Genomic DNA, 23,088 nt, shown 5'->3' with positions numbered 1-23,088 from the left:
ACCCCCCAAACCCCGATTTAAAAAGGGGCAATCAGAACAGACATTGCTCAAAAGAGGGTATACCATTACCAACATGAGTATGTGAGAAAAGCTGAACCTCATTAATCATCAAGGAAATGCAAATCTAAGCCACAAAGAAATATCATCTTACCCCAGTTAGATTGGCTATTGTCAAATAGAAAAAGCAACAAATCCTGGTGACAATGCAGAGAAAGGAAACTACTGCTACACCGTTCCTGGGAAACATATGAGGGTTCCTCCAAAAACTAGAACTAGAACTGCTATATGATTCAGCAATCCCACAGATGTTGATATATTATAAGGCATTGAAATCAGTATGTCAAAGGGTCAGCTGTACTCACACATTTGTTGAAGAACTATTCACAATAACCAAATGCGGAATCAATCTGGTACTCACTGATGAATGAATGGATTAAAAATGTGATTATAGACATACAATGAAATATTCATCCAACCACAATGAAAGAAGTTGTCATTTGCAACAATGTAGACAGAACTGTAGAACATTAGGTCAAGTAAAATAAGTCAAGCATATTCTCATGTATATGTAGAAGCTAAAAATTTGGTCTTAAAAAAGGCAGACAATGGAACAGCGGTTACCAGAACCTGTGAAGTGTGGGTGGGAGGGAGTTACAGAAAGAGGATGGTTAAGAGTTGTAGGGGTGTGGTTAGATGGAAGGAATAACTTCTAATGTTTTCTAGTATAAGTGGGATAGTGATGATTGATAAAAGTTAACTGAATAGCTCAAAATAAGTAAAGAAGGTTTTGAACATTCCCATCACAAAGATATGACAAATGTCTGAAGTCATAGCTGAGACCATCTAGGCCTGCTGAGGTCTTGGCCACCCCTTCAGGTGGGTGGCACCAGCATTGCCCACCCATTTCCTAATTGATTAAGAGACCACCAAAGGGGAACATCTTACCTGTAGGTTCCCGCCCAACAAGGAGAGATCAAGGAATGCTTAAAATCCCAAGACCCCTCCTCAAATCTTTGGTGTCTCTCTCTCTCCCCTTTCCAGAGGCCCCCCACCTCCTGGCACTCTCTCGGGAGGTGCTTTCCCTTCCCTCCCTTCCCTGCTCACCTGGTTCCTTTGCAAATAAACTTTTCTGTCTGCAACATATTCCCAGCTTTTTATTTCTATACTAAGCTGAGGAAAGAACCCACCTGGCTTTTCTGGTAGCATAACCATTCCAGAAAATAGTTTGGTAATTTTTCTTAAAAATTAATATATCCTTATCATATGATCCTCAGTAATATACTCCTTTACTTGTGTCCTTCAAAAAAACTCATGGAGAACTGAAATTGCAATGTAAGTTTTCCTTGGTGCAAACATTTTGACATCCTTTTCTGACAAAATTTTTGACAAAAATTTTGAAGACATGCCTGTAACTTGTCTTCAAAATGTTTGTACAAAATACATACTATGAAGAAGCTGTGCAGGAATTTTAACATTTCTTTTTTGTACCAAAATAATCTGATTCTGCTTTTCCACAGACTTTTTCAAGTTCCCTCACGTACTCTAAGGAAATGAAAACTTGGTTTACACAAAGGCATGTACGTGAGCTGTTCATCACAGTTTTATTTATGAAAGTCCTAAGCGTGACACCTCAGTGTTCTTCCAGAGGGAAAGGAAAAACCAAGCTGTAATGCACCCACACCATGGACTACTATGCCAAAGGGAACAAACCATCGACACACAACTTGGATGAATCTCAAAGACTTGGATGAATGCTGTGAGAAAATGGAGTGAGAAAACCCAATTTCAAAAGGTGACACACTAGGTGGTTTCACTTATTTGGAATTTTCACAAACACTGAGCTGTAGTGATGGAGAACAGCTCAGTAGCTGCCAGGTAACACCATGGGAGGGCATGACTGTAAAGAGATAGGGAAATTTGGAGGATGGTGGAGTTTGTATCCAGATATTGCTGAGGTTTTCCTGGAACTTTGCACTAAAATTCAGAACATAAGGTTTAACCTAAGATAATTTTTAAGCCAAGATACTCAAGGACATGGTTTACTATGTAAATATAATAGAACCACCAATCTCCTCACAGATTTTATTTTCTGTATCACTTTGCTGGGAAACATAGATTTTGTGTGAAGCATTCCAATTGTATTTGTTTTGAACTCTTATTATTTATATCTCAAATGCTTTTAATTATTAATATCGTGATGGTGATTTTAAACTTTAAAATCAGCTCACCGGTCATAACTAAGTAGTTATATCTAACAGGATGAGTGAGAAATCAGGAGGGCCTTCTGGATATGTAAATGTTCTATTTCTTGCCTTGAACAGCATCCTTTGTTCATGATATATACACAGGTATTCTGGAAAGCATTAACAGTATGTAGGAGAAAGGCGGCCTGGGAATGAAAGGACACAAATCCTTCCATTTGCAACCAAATAGTCCCAACTAGAGACCATTATGCTCAGTGAAATAAGTCACTCCCAAAAGGACAAATACCATATGTTCTCTCTGATATAATGCAAACTTCATGCAAAATGTAAGATTAATAGACCTTTCAATACAGTTTTTGCTGCATCTCATGGGTTTCAATATTTTTGCTTTTATTTTTATTTCTTCAAAATAGTTTCTTTTCTCTTATTAAATTCTTCACTGACTCATAGGTCATACCGTAGCATCATTTCCTCCGAGAAGGTCTTTTATTTTCTTTTTCATTTCTTCAGTGACATATTGGTCATTCAGTAGCATGTTATTTTACTTCATGGCATTGTACATTTTTAAAATTTTCTGCCTGTTGTAGATTTTGTTTTTGGACTTTTCATTTAAAGGAATGTATAGTAACTGTAATGGAGATTGATATCCAAATGTGAAGATACAATATAGTATGCATCTCTAATTCCAGATCAAAGATGGACTCCCAATGTAATTGTTGGCTATATCTTGACAATACCCACAATGTCAGGAAACACTTAAATAGCAGAATGATGGACTTATGACTACTTTTAAAGGACTATACTATTGTAATAATATGGGAGAATCAGTTTGAGAGATGGAATTTGGGGAGGGTGTAAGGGAAGTCCCAGAGCCTACGAAATTGTATCATAAAAAAATAATAAAATAAAAAGAGAGGGACATAGTATTGATAAAAAAATACTATGAAAAATAACAGTATGTAGGAGAAAAGAGGACTGAGAATAAAAGAGCACAAATAATTCAAGAGTTATTACTCTTGGATATTTGAATAATTGTGGGCTTTTCCACTTTCAGTGAGTTTGTTTTTATACATTTACTACAATGAGCATATGCTACTTACAATTCAGAAAAAGGTACAAGTGCCACAAATGTTATTTGAAATAAACAGAACTTATTTCTTGAAACTTCTATTTTATTTGCTCTCCAGTTTTACCAACATTCATCTGCATAATTGGAAAGTAGATCCAATTTCAATACATAAATTTTTGAAAGTAGAAAAATATTAGCATCATGGCAATGTATGTATTTCTGTGTTGGTTGCCCTTATTAAGATGTATCATGCTGAGGGAGAAAAGATATAAATAAAAGAGAATAAAAAATATATGTAGGTCAGAGGCAGTACTAGAATACTCATAAATCATTTTGCAGTACATGTCTATACTTTCAAGGTAGCTACACAATTTCAAGGGCATTTCAAAAAAATATTCCAAAATGTATTATAAAATCTTAAAAGAATCTTCAGATATACAACCAAACTCACTGCACACTTGCATGGTACAAATCAGGCACTGATTACCAAATAAACAATGACTATTGAATCTGTAAGTTCCTCCCTTAGAGGGAATTAAAGAGTCAAGGTCAAAACTTAAGGAATGGGTTTCCCAAGCCTTGCATTGATGGATCTCATCTCAACTTGCCCACACAGTGATTGCTACAGGGAAGCATGGAAGAGAAGGCAGTTGGCTAAGCCAAGTAGATCAAGGAATATCCTAAGCCAGACCTATGCACAGGTACAGTACTTTGTTGGGGTTGCTCCTGGCTTCATTGATCCTGTATTTTATTTTTTACTCAGCTGACACACCCTATCTAGCAATCCTGTCCATTTCCATCATTTCCAATGTTCTGCTGCTGTAACTCCCACTAATGATTTTCAGCCCACACCTCTTTTCCAATCTGACCTCATAGTATCTTGGTTATTTGGCAGCTCTATTTTAGGTACTTCCAAGATTTTTTCAAAACCCACACACTAAAATCTAGCTTATTGGTTTTCATTTTTTACCAGTAAAGTAACATCATCAGGATAACAAGTACAACCACTCAAAGCTACTAAAAATATTCCCCCCCAACACACACACACACACACACACACACACAAGCGTTAAAAATTATCTGAGGGAGGCATTGTGGAACAGCAAGTTAAGCAGCCCCATGGGACATCTGAATCCCATATTGGCAGAGTACCCACTTGGATTCCAGCTAAAGCAGCAGAAGACAGCTCAAGCCTTGAGGCCCTGTCACTCACCAGGAGTTCCTGGTTCCAGAAGATGCAAGCTCCTTTCTCTCACTCTCTTTCTATGTTTCAAACAAATAAATCTTAAAACAAAAACAAAACAAAACAAAACAAAAAAAAAAAAAAAAAAAAGCAAGCACATACCATTAGACAACATTTAGATTTTGTTTTTTTGCTTTGCTTTTTCACAAAAATAGGATATGATTGTATACTTTCTCAGACTCTACCTCTCACAACTTAATATGAAAATTTCCACTCTATCCCTTCATTCTGTTATGTTTACTGCTCCAGACAAAATTCATTCTTCCCATAGCTATGTAAACAGTCTATTGTGTGACTGTGCTGCAATTCAACTGTGAGCAGCATGCTCTTTGTTTTGAGGCTTCTGCCTGGGAATAAGCAATTCTGCCTTTCATTTACACTTTTTAGTCATCTAGAATGGCTTCAGTAAGAGCTGTCTTTAGAAGTTAAATACAGATCAGCTGCTGAAGCACTTTGGCCCCTTGTTTTTAAAAGCATAACATTTATTTTCAAAGAATGCATGTATTAATTTTTATGTATTTGAAAGACAGAGTAACAGAGAGTGTAAGAAAGAAAAAGAGGGAGGGAGATTTTTCATTCGATTGTTCACTCCCCAAATGCCTCCAACAGTCAGGGCTGGTCCAAGCCAAAGCCAGGAAACAGGAACTGCTGGTGAGTGGCGGAGGCCCAAGTACTTGAGCCAACATCTGCTGTCTCCCAGTATCCAAGCAGTTTTATGTGGATGCATGTGTCCCAAGCAGGGACTTACACTTCAATGCCACAAATTAGCTCCGCAAACTTAAAAAAAAAAAATCTGTGTCTTTCCAAAGTAATTGATGTGTTTAAGTTTTCTACCTCTTCTAGAATTAATATTGGCAACTCAAAAATCATCCACTTCCTCTAAATTTTCAGATTAATCATCATAGGCGTTTTTTTTTTAAAGATTTATTCATTTTATTACAGCCAGGTATACACAGAGGAGAAGAGACAGAGAGGAAGATCTTCCATCCGAAGCCAGGAACCTGGAACCTCTTCCGGGTCTCCCACGCGGGTGCAGTGTCCCAAAGCATTGGGCCGTCCTCAACTGCTTTCCCAGGCCACAAGCAGGGAGCTGGATGGGAAGTGGAGCTGCCGGGATTAGAACCGGCGCCCATATGGGATCCCGGGGCTTTCCAGGCGAGGATTTTAGCCGCTAGGCCACGCCACCGGGCCCTCATCATAGGTTTTTATACAATGTTCTTTTATAAGTCTTTTGATTTCTTTCATACTAAACTTTTTTTTTTTTTAATTTTTATTGGAAAGGTGTATATACAGAGAGGAGGAGAGACAGAGAGGAAGATCTTCCATCCGATGATTCACTCCCCAAGTAGCTGCAATGGCTGGAGCTGAGCCAATCCAAAGCCAGGAGCTCTTCTGGGTCTCCCATGCGGGTGCAGGACCCCAATGCATTGGGCCGTCCTTGACTGCTTTCCCAGGCCACAAGCAGGGAGCTGGGTGAGAAGCAGGGCTGCTGGGATTAGAACCGGCACCCATATGGGATCCCAGCACATACAAGGCGAGGACCTTAACCACTACACTATCGCGCTAGGCCCTCATTCTAAACTTGTAATCTTTTCCCCCAATATGCTTTTCCTCCAGTTTTATGAAGAACAAGAAGAGAAAAGTCATCCAAATTAAGGTCATGTGTGGCTACTCTTTGTTCTTAACTTTCCACAACTAATCTTCCATTCAACCCTGTCTTCCTCTTAAATGGCTCTTGAGTCCATCTATCTATCCATTCATCTTGAACATCACTGCCACTGCTTCTCTTCATTGCTCTCATATCCTTCCTGGAATATGGCAATGTTTTTTCACCCCTATTACCCTCCACTTTCCCACATGGCTTGCCACTGTACCACTTCCACACTGTACCACTTCTCATAGAATCATATTACTTTCTATTGAAAACCCCTTAAATGGATTGTATTACTAAGCTCCAAAGTCCTTTTTATGCCTCCATCATCCTGTATGATTGGATTCTTGCCTGTTTTACAGCTTTCATCTCTGACACGCACAGCGAAATGCTAGCTGTCAAGAAGCTGTCAAGAAGTTGTCAAGGACTTAGCGCCATGGCCTAGTGGCTGAAGTCCTCACCTTGAACACATAGAGATCACACATAGGCGTCAGTTCTAATCCCAGCAGCCCTACTTCCCATCCAGCATCCTGCTTGTGGCCTGAGAAAGCAGTCGAGGATGGTCCAAAACCTTGGGATCCTGTACCCGAGTGGGAGACCTGGAAGAAGTTCCAGGCTCCTGGCTTTGGATCGGCTCAGCACTGGCTGTTGTGGGGAGTTAATCAATGGACAGAAGATCTTCCTCTCTGTCTCTCCTCCTCTCTGCATATTTGACTTTGCAATACAAATAAATAAATCTTAAAAAAATAATAAAATTTTGTCTTGTTTAAAAAAAGCTAAATAATATTGCTTATTTTTTTAAATACTATCCTAGTACACATATCAGTATACAAATACATATTAGTACATTTATGTATCTGTACCTACATAAATCTAGATATCATAGCTATACATATACTATTTATAATATCTAAAATACATACATTTTTAATACATTCAAATATTTTTGCAAAATTACATTTTTAGTTATATAAAGCATAGTTTTATGTATTTAAGATTTATGCATTTTGATTTGAAAGACAGATTTTGGTTCACTCCTTAAGTGGCTACAATGATCAGAGCTAGGCCAATCCAAAGTAAAGAACCCCTTCCAGGTCAATCACGTGGGTGCAGAGTCCCAGAACTTTGGGCCATCCTCCCATCCTTTCCTAGGCCACAAGCAGGGAGCAGAAAAAAAGCAGAGCAGCCAGGACATGAACTGGAGCCCAAATGGAAAGATGGCTCTTGCAGGCGAAGCTTTATCTGGTTGAGTCATTGTGCCAGCTTTGCCCTAGTTTTATGTATTTATGGTATTAGTTAAAAATATACTTATTTGCATGTTTATATATTTTACATTATATGTAGAATACAGGAAAAAGTACAGAGGTACACTAACAGGTGATCTGAGTGTTTGGGCATGCGATAAAAATGGTACACGAGTAGGGAACAGAGGGGTGAGGCGGGAAGTAAAGGAAGAAATCAGAAGCATGCTACTCAGCCAAAGAAAATGCCAACTACTCTGTTGATGGTGTTTTCCCATGTTCGTTTTGTATATGCATGCATCACATGCAAGCAGAAAACCTTCCTCATAACCCTATCTTCTTCAGTTCATGTTTCCTGGGAGCTTCAGCACCATGCTGTCCCCCTCTGGGAACACTGCCTCTCCATCCTTGGCCTAGAGTTGTCCATGCTCACATCGGCCCCTCTGGGCTCGCTCACTCCTGGCTCACAGCCCTTGGCTTTGAGAGCACCTGTCATGGTTTGGAATGCTCTATGAGACTTGATCAACGGTGGGGAACTTTTGTTGTGCTAAGGGCCATTTGGACATTTAGAACACCATTCAGGAGCGATACTCAATGATCAACTTAAAAGTTAGACCTCTACACAGAATTGGAGCATTTTCAGTCCCTCCTGCAGTTGCCTCCTACAAAGAATCACAACAAGTGACTTCGTGGGCCTGTGGCCCAGATGTTCCGCACTACTGTTTTAGACTGAAATCTGTTCCCACATTCAGGATAGAACCACCGGAGGACAGGGACCAAGCTTGTCAGTGACTTGGATCAATTTTTGCACTGAACCCCTTTTACACATGCCCTGACTGCATGCCTCACTGAGTGCTCTCTGCTGTGCCAGTCCTCCGGGCATTCCCATATGCTCTACAAACTCCTGGCTGCCTCCTACATTCACAATCCTTGGTCTCTACAGTGCCCATTCGCTTTCCCCTACATGAGACTGCTTCAGTGGCATTCACTTTTGTCCTGTTGCCTAGGAGAAAGCTGGGACAAAGGTCATAAAATACCAGCATTTGAGTTTCAGTTCTTCTGACTGCACTTGGGCCCTTGTGAGTTCAAGCAGGTGGACCCCAGTCCTGAGTCAACAGCAGCCCCTTTTAGGATTCGTATCTCCCCAAAGTGCACGTTAAACATTAAATGAGACCACAGCCTTAAAAAAACTAGATCTCTTAGGGTAGAAGGAAGAGACTCCAGAGCACGTGTGAGCCCAGAGGAAAGGCCACAGGAGGGGCAGCACACTATCCAGGTACAAGCCAAGAGGGAGCTCACAGGAAAACAATGCTGACAGCACCTTGACCTTGGACCTAGAACCCCCAAGAGGTGAGAAAACAAACTTCTTTGTTGAAACCACCTGGCAGCAGAAGCTGGGGATGGCTTTCTCTTCCCTACTCATTCAGCATCCTAGGAAGATAGTGCCAGCACCAGCTCCACTCCATGCTTAGGGATTTTCTCCAAGGATCTAGCAGATACTCTCCAAGGAATTCTCCTTATGATTGTGCTGAGAACATATCTTTCCTGACTGATGCATCCAAATCAGGATCTGCTCCAGTGCAAGCTCTCCTTCACGCCTCCCCTCAGAAGGTCAGGAAAGGAAGAAAGCCCCCGAGGCTGCACAGGGCTAATCCCCTCTGTCCTCCCTGTCAAAGCCAACACACAAACCCCAATTCTCAGTTTTGCTGGTCAGAAACCACAATATTTGTTCTGGAAACATGGTTGAGGAAACCAAATGCCAAGGAAAACGTGGCACTTTACCATAGGTTTATTAAAGTTTATAATCTACAATCAATGTTGAGGAAATAGAATTTAGCCTTTTGGCCAGGTGTGCCTTCAATAAACAGGATCTGGCTCAGCCCATCAAGACCAAATGGCAACAAGGATAGGAAAGAATAGAAAAGGAATGAGGGACATTTGCTATCTGCACATCAATTAGTCATTATTATTAAACACATGACAAAAATACTCGGAGAACACTGTACCAAATGCCTGGGACTGAGCGAAATAGCTGCTTCACATTTGGCTTTAGTTCCTAGACTTAGTACCAAAAAAACTATCTTAAAAATATTTATTTCTTCGTTTGAAAGGCACAGTTAAAGAGAGAGAGGTGGAGAGACAAAGAGATCTTCTAACTTCCGGTTCACTCCAAAAATGGCCATAATAGCCAGAACTGGGAAGGTCAAAGCTAAGAGCTAGGAAATTGAGACAGGAGCTTACTCCAGGTCCCCCATGTGGGTGCAGAAGCCCATGCACTCAGGCCATCTTTTGCTGCATTCTCGGGCACATTAGCAGGAAGCTGGATTGGAAATGGAGCAGCCAGGATTCATGCCAACATCCATAAGGGATGCTGGTGTCATAGGCAGAGCTTTACCCTCTATGCCACAATGCCAGCTTCAACATTGACTATTGTCTTGCTACTGGTTCCAACATCATCAAGGCTGTGGGAAAATGGAGTAAAACTTATCTAGGTCTGCAGAGCTGGAGGATCCACTCACTGCCTTCATTTCACACTCCAGCACCAGGATATTGCCAGCCCTCTTCAAATAAAGTTTGCTAACAAAGATTGTGTAGGTCAAATGCCTTTCTTTCACAAGGCTATGCCTCTCACAGCCACCTCTATAAATCACGAGCAGCCAGGATACCATCAATTAGAAGCAAAAGGAAGCCCTTACCCCCAATGCATGTGGTTTGACTTCAGATAATGATCTTATCTTTGCCGTATTACAGCATCATGTAGCAGGTCATTAGCACTGGAGGGACCCACGGTCTTCTGGGATCCTGGCACCAACAACTGTCTCGATTCTTCTTTCCTCCTTAACATCCAATTAAGCACACAATTACATAAATCCTTAGATTCGGAGCTCAGTCTAAGACTCAATCATTAAATGAGACCATATTGGTCTAAGAGAAAAGGCAGTGTTGGATGACCCTGAGCGGCAGATTAATCATAGAGAGTCCCTATCAACAAGGAAGTGAAATCTAGCACACGGATTCACCCCATCGGCAGCTCTCTGTGTCTTGGCAAGGTGCCCACGCCAGCACATGCAATTCCTTGTCATTAAACACTTGTAGAAGGCTTTTCAACCAAAATATCTGTTGCAACTCTTCCAGGTTTATGAAGATGACCTATTTAAAGATGTATCAAGTCTTGGCTGAGCTTATTAGAGAATTACAGTATTTTTGTCTCGCTCAGTTGGGGACATACTCACTTTTCTTCATGTGGTTTGTAACCCTGAGTTGAGCAAGAACCAGCTATTTCTGGGAAGGTTGCTAGGTAAGGTAGAGAGAGAATAAATAATTGACACACTTGTCTGCTGTTTGGAGCACTATCAATAACGGTTTCATCCTCTTGATAAGAGGAGTTAATGTTTTCTCCTATAAAGCCTTACAGAAAGTCTTTCCAGGTAGCTGTGTGCATTTAAGTTAAGCGGAGGAAACCTGGTTACACTTTGCTCTACACTGAACTGGGCAACATACTAAAACATCACAAACTCAGGAAACAGAAAGGGTCCATTGCAAAGATGAGAAAGACACAGACGTTAAATAGGATGATGTTAAGTACAACAGTAAGAACAGATACAAATAAAAACATTATTTCCTGGCATGTTAACTAAACCTTCAGTGAAGAAGGGGCATTTCAATTCAGCCACAAAAGATGGAAAGAATTCAAGGGGACATTTAGAAAGGGAAGGATGCTAGAGGAAGACAAAAAAGGCTCCAGAGCATGCAGAAAGTGAAGTCAGTGACAATGGCAAAATCCTTCAAAAACGCCCCGTCCATAGAAATAATGGAAAAAGAAAGGAAGAAAGAGCAAAAGGAATAAAAGAAAGAAAAGAAAAAGAAAAAATAATGAAAATGCAAAAGTAGGTAGATTTAAGTTTCAGAAATGAGGGAATGAAAGACATACGGCAATCCGGAAAACATTCACTCAAGAAAAACATGAATCTTGATGAGAAGACTGTTTCAACATGTCTCACATTCACTCTCTGGCTCTGCAGCCCACAGTCATGGTGAAAACTGGCACCCTGACCATGACCAAAGGAAGCAGAACAGGGCTGGAGCTCCTTCCAGGCCTCATTCCTGGAGAATTACATCATGACCCCTTTGGTGGATTCCTGGAGGTATTTGTGTTTCACCTGGCTCATTCTTGCCCCTGGGCAAATCATCTTTTCTCTAGAGCATTTGTCTGAACAATTATAAGCAATTGTTTAATTTTACGGCTGCCTGACCAGTGGACAACAGTTGGAGCAAACAATACATTAACCTTGGAACACAAAAAGAAAAAGGCTTTAAAAGTCTTCTACCTATTTCTGGAATCCAGAAGACCATGCTTATGGGTAGGTAGGATTACATACATGCCCAAGGATACACACCTGCTCAGCAAAGACCCAAGAAGGCCAACAACTCTTCTCCTGACTTGACTCTGCACAAGCAGAAGGTGGAGCCCAAGGCACAACTGTTCAAACTGTTGTTTGTTGGAAGTGGATCCTATATATAACAGAGTTCCTTGGCAAACACTGGGAAACATACTAGTTTCTGGTGGTTAAGAAAATATCCAATTCTTGGGTGACAACTAGTTAAGTAAATAACTGAAGATTTCTGTGACCACACACATAATCAGAATTTTATAGAATTAGTTTTTAAAACTTACTATGCAAACAACAAATAGAAATAACAATAAACACTGGGAAGGGAGAAGTGGGCTTCCACAGACGTCAGGTGTGTTATTTAAAATTTCCAGGTTTCGACAGAAGAAAGATGACACATGCAAAAACACCAGAAACGATGACTCCCAGACAGGAAACAGAGCATCAGTAGAAGCTGCTCCTAAGGAAATCCGGACACAAAATCTATTAGACCAAGACGTTCAATCAGTTCTTTAAAATACATTCAGAGAATTAGAGGAAAATGAAAGCAATGTCGCATTCAACAGAGATGAGCAATAATGAAATAGAATTTACTAGAAAGGGGGATGGGTGCTGGGTGCAGCAGTTAAGTTACTTGTGTGGTGCGTGCAGCCCCCATGTGGTGCCTGGTTTGAGCCTCTTAGCTTTTGACCCAGCTACCTGTTCACACGGACCTTCAGAGGCAGTAAGCTGATGACTCAAATTGGGATTATCTGGTTTGACAAATGAAAAGAGAAAAAAGCAAAGAAAAATCATCAGAGACCTGTGAGGCACAATCAAGCATACCCAAAAACTCATACAGGAAGTTTCCAGAAAGAGAAAAGTGAGTAAGGGAATATTTTTTTTTTAAAAAAAAAACCACATTTGTTGAAAAACGTTAGTCTATATAACCAAGAAGCTTAATGAACTCCAGGTGAGAAAATTAAAAAAGAGTCACATCTAGATACACAAACTGGTGAAATACATAAAGAACATTATTTGTATTTGAAAGACAAATTTTATAAGCTAGAGAAGGATAGAGCGAGGAAGATCTTCCATCCACTGGTTCAGTCCCCAAAGTACTGCAATGGTTGGAGCTGAGCCAGGAGCCGGGAGTTTCTTCTGGGTCTCCCATGTGGATGCCAGGGCTTGGGCCATCCTCTGCTGCTTTCTTAGGCCACAAGCAGGGAGCTGGATGGGAAGCAGAGCAGCTGGGACACGAAACAGAGACCATATGGGACGCCGGCACAGCAGGCAAAGGATTAGCTTTCTAAGCCACTACACTGGCCCCCATAAAGAACATTTATAAAGCCTTAAGAAAGAGGTGACTTATCACATACAAGGAATTGTTAATAAAATTTCCTACCAGGAGCCATGGAGGCAAAAAGCAATGGATGATGCAGGAAAAGAAAAAGCTGCCAATCAATAATTCCATATTAACCAATGCTAACTTTCAAAACTGGGAGATTAAGACATTCAAAGATAATAAAAAACAGAGAGGAACCGTTGTTGTGGCGTAGTGCGTAAAGCCGCAATCTGCAATACCAGCATCACATACAGGTGTTGGTCCATGTCCTGGCTGCTCCACTTTCCACCTAGCTCTTTGATAATAGCCTGAGAAAACCAGTAGAAGATGATTCAAACATTTGGGTCCTTGCCAATCACGTGGTAGAACAGGTCAAAGCTCTTGGCTCCTGGCTTCGGCCTGGCTCAACCCTGGCTGTCGCAGCCATCCGGAGGATGAAACAGCAGATGGAAGATCTCATGGTCTGTGTCTCCCTCTTTATAACTCTGATTTTCAAAAGAAGTAAACAAATCTTTAACAAAAAAACGAAAGGACAACAGATATCCGATTAAATCCACATTTTAAAAAAAGCCTCAATGGGGCCCGGCGGCGTGGCCTAGCGGCTAAATTCCTTGCCTTGAACGCCCCGGGATCCCATATGGGCGCCGGTTCTAATCCTGGCAGCTCCACTTCCCATCCAGCTCCCTGCTTGTGGCCTGGGAAAGCAGTCGAGGATGGCCCAATGCATTGGGACCCTGCACCCGGAAGAGGTTCCTGGTTCCCGGCATCGGATTGGCGCGCACCCGCCCGTTGCGGCTCACTTGGGGAGTGAAAACATCGGACGGAAGATCTTCCTCTCTGTCTCTCCTCCTCTCTGTATATCCGGCTTTCCAATAATAATAAATCTTTTAAAAAAAAAAGCCTCAATGAAGGTAATTACAGGGTAACTACAAAATAAAGAATACATGTAAATTATTTTCCAGTACTTTTACTCCTGATTTAGAAGACAATTGCATAAAGCAATAATTATAAATCTGAATTATAGGGACACACAAACTATAAATATGTAATTTTGTGTGATGATAACAGTATAAAATGGGATTAAAGAACAGAACTATTGGGTCCGGCACAGTAGCTTAGCAAATAAGGTCCTTGCCTTGCATGTGCTGGGATCCCACATGGTCACCGGTTCTAATCTCAGCATCCCTGCTGCCCATCTAGCTCCCTGCTTGTGGCCTGGGAAAGCAGTCAAAGACGGCTCAAGGCTTTGGGACCCTGCACCCACGTGGGAGACCTGGAACAAGCTCCTAGCTCCTGGCTTTGGATTGGCTCAATTCTGGCAGTTGGGGCAGCTTGGGGAGTGAATCATCATCGGACAAAAGATCTTCCTTTCTGTCTCTCCTTCTCTGTGTATATCTGACTTTGCAATTTAAAAAAAATCAAAGGGTCTAAAATAAATTAGGAAATACTTTGAAATGAATAAACAAACATAACAATAGTTATAGGAGTCAGGTACGGCAGGATTTAAAGGGAATTCAAATAATTGCTTCAAAAAACAAATGACCACTTCAAAAACAAAGGAGGAGCTCAAGTCTGTTACTTCAACTTTCTACATGAAAAAAAAAAGAGCTAATTAAATTCAAAGATAACAGAAAGGCAAAATATAGATGAAAGTAGAAATAAATGAACTAAAAAAAAAAAAACAGTGAAAACAAAAGTTGGCTGTCTGAAAGCAGAACAAAATTGACAAAACTTTAGCTAGAATATTCAAGAAAACAGGGATAGAATTTAAACTACAAAATCAAGAATTAAAATTTCAGTGCTTACATTGGCAGCACATGAACCAAACCTGGAACAATACAGAGAAGATTAGCATGATCCCTGAGTAGGAGTGACATGCAAATTTGTGAAGCACTTCATATTTTTAAAAAGAATTGGTGTTGTATTAAATTGGATTTGAACCTACACTTTACTGTTTACTGCCAATATCAATACTTAAAATAAGTATGAAATGGGCCCGGCGGCGTGGCCTAGCGGCTAAAAAGTCCTCGCCTTGAAAGCCCCGGGATCCCATATGGGTGCCGGTTCTAATCCCGGCAGCTCCACTTCCCATCCAGCTCCCTGCTTGTGGCCTGGGAAAGCAGTCGAGGACGGCCCAATGCATTGGGACCCTGCACCCACGTGGGAGACCCGGAAGAGGTTCCAGGTTCCAGGCTTCGGATTGGCGCGCACCGGCCCATTGCGGCTCACTTGGGGAGTGAATCATGGGACGGAAGATCTTCCTCTCTGTCTCTCCTCCTCTCTGTATATCTGACTTTGTAATAAAATAAATAAAATCTTTAAAAAAAATAAGTATGAAACATAATAAGTGCTCCATAAATGTCAATTAATACTAAAAAAGCATTCCTTTTTCTCAGTCATCTAATGTTCCTTTGTAATGTTTAGTTAGCATTTATAATATTGTGTGATTTCATGTTGCAGTAAGATATTTACATATCCATTTTCTTCCTGGATTTTGAACTTCCTGAGGAAAGAACTTTCTCCGTTTTTTCTTCTTTTTTTCTTTTAAACAGTTATTTTTATTGGAAAGCCAAGTCAGATTTACAGAGCGAAGGAGACATAGAGAAAGATCCACTGGTTCACTCCCCAAATGGCCACAATAGCTGGAACTGAGCCAATCCAAAGCCAGGAGCCAGGAGCTTCTTCCCGGTCTCTCACACAGGTGTAGGGTCCCAGGCTTTGGGCCATCCTTCACTGCTTTCCCAGGCCAGGAGCGGGGAATTGGATGGAAAGTGGAGCAGCTGAGACATAAGCTGGCACCCACGTGGGATCCTGGTGCTGGCAAGTGAGGATTTAGCTAATGAGCCATCGCAATGGGCTCATTTATTTATTTATTTTTCATTAAACATATTGCCTGATATACAGATAAGGTATAAATGTTGGTAGGATGATGAATAAAAAGAACAAGAGACTTCAAGTGAAATGCAAAGCATTACAAGAGAAAATGATGAAGTACCAAGTGTCAGCAAATTGGGCAACCTAAACAAAAGGGTTAATTTCTAGAAAGACATAATTTTTCAATGGTGACTCAAAAAGATATAAAATCTGAATAAGTCTATGTCAATGAAAGAGGTTTTGTGAGTAACCAAACAGTTCTTGAAAAGGCCCAGCATCAGATGGATTCAAAGGTGAATTCCGCCAAATGATTAAAAACGAAATAACTCTCAGAACATGAGGAACCTTTCCCAGATGATGTTATGATCCCAGTGTGCAGCTATTGACCAAATCAGAAAAGTCATCGCAAGCAAAGAAAACTACAGGCCACTAATCTTTATAAATACAGATGAAAAAAACTAACTATGAGATACCATCAAACCACACCCAGTAACATGTAACAAATATACACTGTGATCAAATGGCATTATTTCAGGAAAGTGACCTCATTCTAACACAGGAAAATCAATCAGAATAATAAAATAGAGAATACAGAATATAGAATAAAACCAGCACAATCATCTCAGCAAATGAAGAAAAAGCACTTGATAAAACTGAATACTTCTCAGTAGTAAAAAAATATCAATAAGCTATAGATGTTTTAAATAATCTAGGAAGAACCCCTAGGTAACACATGGTTGATAGTGAAAGACTAAACATTTTCCAAGACCAGAAACAAGAGAAAAATATTAACTCCGACCCTTTTCAGTCAACTTTGTTCTGTAGGTTTTGGGCAGCATAATTAGACAATAAAAAGAAACCCAAGGCAACCAGACTACACAGGAAGCAGTAGCCAAAGTACTTTCATTTGTCGATGACACGATATTCCATATAGAAACTCATGAGGGGGTGGGCTTGTGGTGCAGCAGGTTAAGAACCACCTGGGACTATACTATGGTAATAACATGGGGAAAATCAGTTTGGGCAGGGAATTTTGGAGGGACTAAGGAAAATTTCAGAGTCTGTGGAATTGTATCATAAAATTAAAAACACAAGAAGAAATAAACCAAACGAAATAAAAAAACAAACAAAAGAGTCACTTGGTATGCCCACATCCCAATCAGAACACCACTTTGTGTCCTGGTTCCTGCAGTCTCAACCCAACCTCCTGTGACATGCCTGGAAATGCAGCAGTTGATGACCGGCAGCTGGGTCCTGCCACCCTGGTGGGAGACTGGGATGACATTCTGGGCTCCTGACTTGCGCCTGGCTCAACTGTGAATGCTAAGGGCACAGGAGGAGAGAACCAGCAGGTGCGTCTCTCCCTTCCTTCCTTTCTCTCTCTCTGTCTCTTTCTCACTTCTTAAAAAAAAAAAAAGTAAATCTTAAAAAAGAAAGAAAATCATAAGGAATACATGTTCATGCCCTCAATCTAATAACACTAGCAAATATATTCAATACAGTTACTGGGTACAAAATGAAAATCAAAATATAAAAATCAATAAATTCAGTGTATTACTATATATTGGTAATGAATATTTGAAAATAATTAAGAAAACAATTCCATTTATAGTAGCATTAAAAACAATGGTTAAGGGAAAAATTTAGAAAGAAGTACGACACTTAAATTATAAAACATCACTGATAAAAACATATGTACATCCACAGAAATACAGTCTATTCATAGAATGGAAAATTGACTTAATATTGTTAAGATAGCAATACTCTCCAAAACTACAAATTCAGCCCAATCTTTCTAAAAATTTCTGTCACCCTTCTGTTGAGCAGAAATTGACAAGCCAATTCTAAAATTCACCAGAAATTACAAGTCATAAAAAAAAATTGACCATAGTACTATCAAATAAGAACAATGTTGAAGGATTCATGCTTTCTGAGTGCAACTGAGACCAATGCAACTGCAATGACTGTTAATGGTGCTGGCATACCACACACAATGAGTACAATGAAGTGGAATTTGGAATTCAGGAAAAAATTCCATACTTCTGTGGCCAACTGATTTTCAACAATAGTGTTAAGATAATTTGATGGGGAAGAAAGATTCTTTCAAATACAGTACAAGGACAATGGATTTTCACATCTAAAAGAATGAAGTAGGTTCTCTATTTCATTCCATAAGCAAAATTTACTAACTAAACAAACAAAACAGAAGTACCCTACATCTAGGAGCTGAAGCTATAAGACTTGCATATGGGTGCAGGTTTGTGTCCTGCCGCGCTACATCCCATCCAGCTCCCTGCCTGTGGCCTGGGAAAGCAGTGGAGAATGACACAAAGCCTTGGGACCCTGTATCCACGTGGCAGATCCGGAAGAGGCTCCTGGCCCCTGGTCCCTGGCTTTGGACTGGCTCAGCTCTGGCAGCTGCAGCCATTTGGTGGGGGGAACCAGCATGTGGAAGTCTTCTGCTCTTTCTTTCTATAAATTTGCTTTTCCAATAAAAATGAAAAAAAAAAATCTTAAAAAAAAGGACTCAGAAGAAAATACTTGTGTAGGTATAAGTCTGCAGGCTTGGGAATAGTATTGATTTCTTGGATACAGTACACAAAGGAGCTTTCTCAGAATAATCCTACTTATGACGCGCTGGCTTCATGAGCTAACCACATGTCTAAGGTTGCATCACCTGAGGCACTAAGGAATTTTGCTGGTGCTGATGCTGGAGCATCCAGTGGAAGTGGTACCACTCGAGGCCCTAAAGATCAGCAGTGTGCAGGTAAGATCCGGGTCTAACATGCAGGGGCATTTGAGCTTGTCCTGTAAGTAATAGGAGTCCCTGAGTAAGCTGGGAGCAAGAAGACAGTATTTGCATCTAGAAGCCAAGCCCTCTAGTGGCAGAAAGAAAGATGGCATCAGAATGAAGAAAGGAGGCCGTGGATCAGAAGCAGATTTCCAATTAAATGACAAAATAGGGCAGGCATTTGGTGCAGCAGTTAAGATGCCATTGTGCGAGACGTCCTATGTTAGAGTGCCTGGCTTCTTCAAGTCCCAGCTCCTTTGCTGATTCCGGCTTCCAGCTGCCACACACCCTGACAGGCAGTGGGAAGGTTCAAAGACTTGGACCATTGTTCCTCATGTGGGAAACGTAGATTGATCCTGACTCCTGGCTTCAGCCTGGTCCAGCCCTCATTGTTGTGGATACTTTGGGAATGAATCAGAGGATAAGAAATCTCTTTTTGTCTCTGCCTCTCTGTCTTTCAAACAAATAAATTAGAAAAGAAAAATGTTTTAAGTAGCAAAATAAGACATCAAAATTCTTCCTCTATATCCACACCAAGCTAACTGAAATAACTAGTGGAAAAAAGAGTGTTTTGCTTTTTATTCACATTGTCACTAAGGAATGACACCATCAATATGCTCTGAACTGCAGATGGATATACAACCTAAACATGAGAGCCAATCCCTGTAACAGTAATATGAGGATAGGCATGTATTACACTAGATATCTGGGGCTCCAATTAAACCCATTGGTTAGGGAGGGCAGATCCAACCAGAGGAGAGATGTTGTACCTCTCTCAATTGTCCACTCTTTGTCTGAGCATCAGTCTTTGGAGCTGTGGTGATGGAAATGCCTGTCTAAGAGAAAACCTAGCCAGGAAGCTATCCTCCCAGAGTTGCGGAGGTTGAACCACTGGGAACCCAGAAATAGTCACATTAACCTTTGGAATGGTAGGCAGGCCAAACAGAAAATGATATATGGCAAATGGGACCCTGGTTGGAGGCTTCCCCACGCCTGCAGGAGACAAAGTCTCCCTGCTGGCACAGCCTGCAAGCTCAGCTCTAGAACACCACTCTGTAAGGTCTGGGACACTGGACCACTCCGGACACAATTGTACCAATCACAAACCAAAGATAAAATCCAGGGAGTAACATGTAAAGCATTCACGTGAGTCCAATACAGGATTGGGACTGGATTCATCCTTTTGGTTCAAATATCAGTGGATAAGAAACACGAAAGTGTGGAAATGTTACAAGACCTGAACCACAGTGGAAAATCATCACTCAAGAAGTGGGGCATAAGGCTGTTTATGAAAGATTTACTTTAAGAAAGAAGTAGTAAGCAGCTTCTATTTCATGATGCAAATAAAAATGCAAGAAACATGGAATTCACTAAATAAAAGCATCCCAATATGCCAGAAAATGGGGTTGAGGCTGGATTGCTTAATGAAGGAGTATGAGGGAAGGAACCAAAATAGTTAAAAATCAATCTAAAACAATTAAAAGCAGAAAGAGAAAAATCTGCATTACTAAATCATTTGGAAGGCTAACTTGAACAACTTCCTCTAGTTCAAAGAAAAGGAGCAAAAAACTTTACAGTGGTGAAAAAGAACGAACATAAAGAAGAGACACAGTGAGCCAACATCTAAATAACTGACATAAGAAATAGAATCAATTAAACAATGAGCAGAAGAAAGCTGTGAAACAAGCCTTAAATCTACAGAATGAAGAAGCCACATGCTCATGCAGCATAAAGAACAAAATCTGTTGCAAGCAAATTTGCAAAAGGTAACAATAAGCAAAGAAGTCCACAGACATGCAGGATAGAGAAACTCAGGCTTCTTCTTCTTTTTTTTTTTTTTTAAAGATTTATTTATTTTATTACAAAGTCAGATATACAGAGAGGAGGAGCGACAGAGAGGAAGATCTTCCGTCCGATGATTCACTCCCCAAGTGAGCCGCAACGGCCGGTGCGCGCGAATCCGATGCCAGGAACCAGGAACCTTTTCCGGGTCTCCCACACGGGTGCAGGGTCCCAAAGCTTTGGGCCGTCCTCAACTGCTTTCCCAGGCCACAAGCAGGGAGCTGGATGGGAAGTGGAGCAGCCGGGATTAGAACCGGCACCCATATGGGATCCCGGGGCGTTCAAGGCGAGGACTTTAGCCGCTAGGCCACGCCGCCGGGCCCAGAAACTCAGGCTTCTTTAAGGCAACAGTTGACCAACTATAATCATAAGTTGACAAATTTTAAGCAGGAAATGTTCTGATTAAATTGTGATGAAAGGATTGTTGTGTGCTGCAGCTTAAGTTGACACACGTAACAACTGGTATCCCATATCAAAGTATCTGTTCAAATCCTGGCTGCTCTGCTTCTGATCCAGCCGTTTGCTAATTTTCCTAGGAAGGCAATAGAGGGTGAGCCAAGTACTATTGTCCGTGATAACCATGTGGGAGACCTGGATGGAATCCCTGACTCGAAGCTTTCGCCTGGCCAGATGGAAGATCTCCCTCTGTTGCTGTCCCCTCCTTCTGTCACTCTGGCTTTCAAATTAAAACAAACACAAAAACAAAAATTAAAAAAAAAATCTGTGAAGACCCTAAAAAACATTTTCAGATATCTAAGAATTCAGAAAGCATACAATTATTACATTCTCATACTGAAAATTGTATTGGGTTTCATGCTGGACCAACTGGATTTCCACATACAAAAGGATTAAGTGGGACCATTACCTTATCTGTTATACAAACAATAATTGAAAAATGAATGAATGACCTACCTCAAGCACTAAGAGTATAAAGCTTTTAACAGTGAACAGAAGGGGAAATTTCATGATAATGGATTTCCTGCATATGATACCAAAAGTAAAATCAAGAAGACAAAATAGAAAAAATGAACCATATCAAAATTGAACTGTGCATCAAAGGACACTGTCAAGAAAGTGAGCAGATCACCCAAAGATCAGGAGAAAATCAATTTATATTTGATAAGGAATTACTATGCAGAATATGTAAGAATTCTGCCAATCAACCATAAAACTCAACTAAAAAGTAGTCAAGGGACTTGAGTAGACATTTCTCCAAACATGGTCTGCAAATGGCCAGCAAGCACAGGAAAGAGTGCTCAGCACCCTGATAATTAGGGAAATACAGATCAAGACCCCAACGAGAAATGACATCATATCCATTAGGATGACTGTAATTAAAACATAAGAAAACAACAACTGTTGCCAAGAATGCAGAGAAATTGAGACACTTGTGCATTATTAATGGGGACATGAAATGGTACAGAGCCTCTGTGGAAACTAATATGGCAGTTTCTCAAAAGGAAAACAATGAAACATAATTACCTTATGTTCCTGCAATTCTATGTACAGGTACATACCCAAAAGAAATCAAAGCAGGACTCAAATTGAGATTTGTACACACATATAATAATAACATTATTCGCAATAGCTAAGGTACTGAAAGATGAATATAAAGAGACTTAAAGAGAATTAAATTTTACAGCTTAAAAAGCTGAGAACTTCTGGCAACATGCTGCCACACAGATGAATCTTGTAGTCGATAAGCCAATTACAACAGGAAAAATATTGTATTATTTCAATTGTATGAGGTATTTAGAATTATAAAATTCAGATTCCCCAAATTTGGTGGCAATGACCAGGGCTCACCTAGACGGAAGCCAGGAGCCTGGAGGTCCATCCATGACTCCCACATAGGTGGCAGTGACACATAATCCGTAAGCTGAATTGGAAATGAAGCAGTCAGGACTCAAACTGGTGCTCCAGTGTGGGATACCAGCATTGTTCATGGTATCATAACTCACTGCACTACAGTGCTGGCCCAAGATAATATATTTTCTTATATACATTTTATCACAATAAAAACGTATAATGTATATATAAAACATAAAGCAAGGAAGCATAAAAGCAAAACAAAACAAAACAAGAAAACTTCAGGAAGACTGAAGTCCAAAATATCAATAATGACAATAAATGTCAATGAATGAAAATGTCTGGGGACTCTATTGGGACAAAATAATCTCATTCTTCTGTTGTCTACAATAGGAATTATGATGATGCAACAGTCAAGCAAAATATTTTATATACCATCTCAAATATTAAGTATGATAATACATGGAGTGGTTGTTTTCACTGCATGGGATGCCTTCATCTCGTATGGAATGCCAGATTCAGGCTCTGGGTACTCTGCATTTCTAATCTAGCTTCCTGCTGATGCTCCTAGGAGATAGTACTTGGGTCCCTGCCACCTGTCAGGAAGACCCAGGCTTAGGGCTGGTTAGTTCTAGCTGTTGCAGGCATT

The 23,088-nt window shown here is 40.5% G+C and overlaps 1 non-coding gene across 1 annotated transcript; it reads left to right on the top strand.

Annotated features, from left to right (window-relative positions):
• Positions 1 to 14,921: 14,921 nt before the first annotated feature.
• On the top strand, positions 14,922 to 15,028 carry LOC118758673 (U6 spliceosomal RNA). Its single transcript, XR_004995774.2, has one exon. It is a non-coding gene; the product is annotated as a U6 spliceosomal RNA (small nuclear RNA).
• The last annotated feature ends 8,060 nt before the right edge of the window (positions 15,029 to 23,088 follow it).

This window comes from Ochotona princeps, chromosome 2 (genome assembly GCF_030435755.1).
Source record: "Ochotona princeps isolate mOchPri1 chromosome 2, mOchPri1.hap1, whole genome shotgun sequence".
In the NCBI taxonomy this organism is placed as follows: domain Eukaryota; kingdom Metazoa; phylum Chordata; class Mammalia; order Lagomorpha; family Ochotonidae; genus Ochotona; species Ochotona princeps.
This window is presented reverse-complemented; position numbering and strand designations above follow the sequence as displayed.